Source organism: Primulina tabacum, chromosome 16, assembly GCF_025594145.1.
Source record: "Primulina tabacum isolate GXHZ01 chromosome 16, ASM2559414v2, whole genome shotgun sequence".
Classification (NCBI taxonomy): Eukaryota; Viridiplantae; Streptophyta; class Magnoliopsida; order Lamiales; family Gesneriaceae; genus Primulina; species Primulina tabacum.
In genome coordinates, this window is record NC_134565.1 from 21,727,825 (window position 1) to 21,733,210 (window position 5,386).

Consider the following 5,386-nt stretch of genomic DNA (forward strand, 5'->3'; position numbering starts at 1 on the left):
CACTTAAATATTTTCCCTTTCATCATATGATATCATATTTTCTTCCATCATATGATATCATATTTCCTTTCATCATATACATATACGTTTTCTTTTATTTTTTTGAATTTCGATCATTAATTATGACTTTCGTATCAGCTGAAGGTCGATGGATCCATTTACGTAAAACCACAGTACTGAGCGGCGGGGACATCAGTGATACTCTCACCCGTCAAGTGTACCTTGGCCTTACATATCATCATAGCATTTTGATGGAAATACGATCGTCGGGCTCTCTCTAGGGTCTTTCCCTGTAAACGGGCACTCTTTGAGACATTTTCCCTCACTATATCCCCAATCACATCATCATATCATCGTGTTAGTCGCAATCACTTCACCTCCTTCAACTTTTCAAATTTTCATCACTTATAAAAATTCAAGTATATATATATAAATCATTTTTCTTTTAAACCAAGCATGAAACATGTCTTTTAGCATTAATATTTCATCATATAATTTCATAAACATTTAAAACAAACATATTAACATTATTCATAGCACTCAGGGCACTACCAGAATGTCTAACATTTTTCAGGTGTAAAATGACCATTTTATCCCTAGAAGCATAACTTTTTATCTTTATCCCTAGCCCTTGAAATTGCGTCCCAAATCATTCTAAAATTAACCTATTACCTTAAAACACTCCCTTAAATATCCCTTAGGCATAAAATTTAGCTTTTCAATAATTTCTTTGATTCGTTTTTAAACTTAGACGTATATCCCTGTTTTGACTCGTATTAATTCGAAACCTAACCAAACAATACTAAACTTGAACCAAAGCATAATAACACATAACTAACCCATATACAACCAAATTCTAGCCCGCTAAGTCCCTTGAACACGCCTAAGAAGCTACTGAATTTTTCTGCACAAGAGTCCTAGTCCTAATATGATTCGAACCTAGGCTAGCTTCGTCTCTATCCCTTAACCACCATGTCCAGCCTCTACCCATCCATCCTAGGACCTAGGACGAACCCGTAACATGCTTTTGGGCCAAACCTACCAGCCCAAACACGCTCAGCCCCTTCGCTCGAGCCCTAGGACTCCTTGCGCACTCTCCTGGGCGCGGCATTTGTCTACCCTCGTTCCAGATATCGTGCAGCCCATCAAGGACCCTGGTTCAGCCCTCTTAATACCACTGGATGTGCCCTTGACAGCAGATAGCAGTCGCATGCATCTAGGAAGCCACCCACGCCTTAACCAAACACTAGGACTCTAAAACATAATAATTTCGTTCAGGCCTTCTCCCATATGTATGCAGCCCTTGTCTTCGCATCTATGGACCCTTAACATGTTGGAAAAACATCCCTTCTAGATCCCCTACCATGGCAGCCTCTTTGTGCATTATTATGAGGAATTTTAAAAGATGAAAACACTAGTTTTGTGCATGTATAGCCATAAAAACGAAAATATGTAAAGTGTATCATGTTTTTCATGCAATCATGTATCAAACACATAATATGGTGTGAAAGATGAGAAAAGGAGATTAAAGCGTGCATTTGCGTATATTACGCACGAAAAACGGCTTGCGATGCGAGGACTTCTACATGGAGGAGACCGTATGCTGAATTTCCTTCAAAACCGTGGCTTTCTTCTCAACTTTCATGTGTGGTGTGTGTGTGCCTTGGCTGCTAGGAGAGTTCTAGTGAAATTTAGGGTGAGGGGCGTGAGTCTTGTAGGGTTTTGAGGAGGGTTCCTTGGCTTTTATTTTAATTAAAATAAATGGTCCAAGCTTAGGCCCATAAACATGATATAATAGACCCATTAGGCCCAATATTTGATATTATAAATATTTTGTTTAGAAAAGTTTGTGAAAATATTAGACAAGTTCTCAAAAAATCCATATTTTGATCGAAAATAGAATACTGGTTTAAAATACGATTCGGCATGCAAAAACACCTCAAAAGTTTCCATTTTCGAAAATATCATTTAAAATATACCATACATTAAAACAATATAAAATAATTATTTAATATAAATATTTCTCCTTCTTATGGCCCTTGGTCTCTGTTCCTCGATCACATCTCGAATAACCTTTAAAACATATTTTTATGAATTCTAGTTGAAAACCATATTTTGAACATGTAAACATGCCTACCATATTTACTAGAGGCATTAAAACAATTTAATTAAAATACATAAGAAATTTAATAATCTCGCATGCATGTGGTTCATGTGGACCTTCAAATTTTCGGACGTTACACATCTGTTGGCTGCAACTCAAGGTTGGGAGGAGTCCAAAACGTGCTGGACTCTCTGCTCGGTTAAGGAAGCCATGCGCAAACCCTAGGAAAGTTTAGGGCACACACACGGCTTGTTCAGGGAAGATGGATCATGGTCGAGGTTAGGTCTAGGGCAGCCGTGGTCCATGGTGGCTCGGTTGGTGAGGACCGTGACCAAGGGAAAATGATAGAGGGGAGCGCACGGCTTGTCTATGGGCTAGGGGCTGGTGCGCTGAGCTAGGCTAAGTCTGGAAGGGTCCATGAGGGGCTGTTCAAGGTTAGGTCCATGATGGCTCAGTGGTGGCTCGATGAAATTGAGTTGTGGCAATATATATAGGCTAGGGTCGGTTTTGAGGCAAGGAGAAGAAGCAGTTCGAATCATGGTCCACGAGGGTCGGTTCATGGTTCGCAAGGGTAAATTTAGGTATGAAAAGTTTATGGTTAAAGATTGAGATTTAAAATATTTAAGTTTGAATTAGTTTGGGATTATAACACTTAACAATTTAATAATTAAGAAAATAATTCGAAAGTCTCGAGTTTACATTAAATAAAAATATTAGAAGGCAAATTTAAGCTTAAATAATTATATGGAATAGGCTTCGAGTCAATAAAAGTGAGAAAAAGTCAAAATCGAGAAATTTTGGGTCTAGGGGCAAAACGGTCATTTTAAACTTGGGTAGTATAAAAAAGGTTGGCAGTATCCCGAAGAATCATAACGCATGATAAATGATATTTTAAAACGTTTACAATGAAAATATGGAATTTTATGATTTATGATAAATTTGTGCAATTTTTTTACTGTTAAAATGCTATTTTACGAATTTGGAAAAGGTACGATATTTTATGATTAAAAGGAAAAGAAAATTATTTTTGAAGGATTTAAATTGACTGTGACAAAAAAAATATGATATATGATTATTGGGAATATCGTGAGAGAGAAGGCCCAGAGGGAGCCTGTTTACGGGAGAAGGCCTAGAGGGATCCCAACGATCGTATTTCCATTTACGTTGGTGCCTAGTGCCCGTCCCCATGCGCAATGGTCAGCTAAGACTGATCAGTCGACCAAATGATACAGCTCGTCACTTTCAAGGATCAAACTTCACCCAAAATGATAAATGATTGAAAGCTTTATAATTTGAGATTTATGATTAAACTATGCCTACAAATTTATGTTAGCTTATTTTGAATAAAAGTATGATTTTTAATGCATGTACTTGTATATGTATTATTTTTTACTCATGTTTAGAACGTGCTGAATCATTAGACTCACTAGGTTTGAATGTTGCAGGTGAGGATGAGATTGAGGGAGGTGCTGACGCTTGAGTGGATCTAATCCGACAATACACTCCCGATGGACATTATTTTCCGCATCAGCTTGATAGTCAAAGTTTTAAAGATTTTATTAATGATTTAATTAGATATTTTTATGTTTTATTTTGAAGTTAGTATTGATCATGTTAAATGGTTGACGTAGGATTTTTTTTAATTGACGAGTTAGGGATTTTATGCACTTTAAATTTTTAGATGTTAAATTATTTTGGAAGTTAGGAAGTTAAATCATTTTAAATATAAATTTCGAATTTTATGTTTTTTTTTAAAAAAAAATAGTAAGATTTTAAAATTTAAAAGTAGTGGACGTTTCACTAACCAACCATTACCAGAACTACCTCGGGACCCTAAGACCCCGCCTACAGCATAGCCATGAGCCCTGGTCCAACCATGCAAGCAAACTCACGCCTGAACCTGCGATCTCCCCTTATGTACGCAGTGAGCTTTCTTCAACTCCTACTGTTCCAGCAGCCTATCTGCCCTTCCAGGACCACTTAATGAACCCTAAACGCATTTCATAGGATTGATCCAGCAGAGACGGCGATCAAAAACTTGATAAAACAAAGAAGTTCATGCGTAATATGTATCGAAACGAGTTTTAATCAAGTTCTAGCATATATATAATTACACCAATTAGTTTTCAGTGCATATTTTATATCTAAATACAATCTATAATATGATTGATGCATAAAAGAAAGGTTTATACATGTCTTTGCATTAAAACGCACGATATATCGAAAAATGAACGCATGAGAAAACGGAGGCCAAACGAAGACAGATTGATGCGTTTAATAGTTTGAAAAGTGACTAAATTTATCAAGTAGTGTGATGATGGGCTAAGCTTGCTGATGGAAGGAAATTGAAAAAATTCCAAATCCTACGCCTTGAAAGTCACGGCCAAGTGTGTGTTTTGTGTGTGTGTGTTAGTGTGTGTTTTTGGTGTTTGTTTGTGTGTGTCTCGTTTGATCTGTTTTGAATAAAAATAGAGTTAGGACTCATTTATAGATTGCTTAGGATGTTTATTAGGTGTTTAGTTTAATTAAAAAACTATAACAATTACTAATTAAGCCCTCACAATTTAAATTACTAATTAAGCCCTTCAACTTTTGAAATTAAGGGTCTTACAAATTTTAAATTCTACTCTGAGTTAAATACTAACTATTTTAATTAATTGAGTCATAAAAATAATTATTAAAATATTTTATTTCGAGTGGACGTATTTAAATTCTTTATTTCCAAATTTTGATAATTAAAATGCTTAACATACATTTATTGCACCTGATAAATTAAATTTTTTCCTAAAATACTAAAATTTAAAAATCTTTTAAAATACTTAATTTCTTGGTTTAAAATAAAATATAACTTAAATTTTAGCATTTTTATCGTCTCTGGTCTTTTCTCTCGGTTCGACATTGAATATTCGTTTGAAAGATAAAACTCATGAAAACACCTTAAATATAGTAATATTGCATAATAAAATAAATATATATACATTTAAAATAATTTAACACATAACATACATCACCTCAATATTAATAAAATACTTTAATTATTTCAATCATGCACCAACTTTATATGTACTAGCTTTTGGCCACTACAGAAGCATACCAAAAGAAGGCAATTCTTGGGGAAGAATCATAATGTATGAAACAACCCTCGCTTTTTGACTTTACAAATTCTACCAATTTTTTTTAATAAACATTATTCCGAAAATGTACCCTTTAATCTTAAATATTTTTCATTTTCACAAATCAAAATATTTTAACTTATAAAATCTCAAGAGCATAAAAATATCC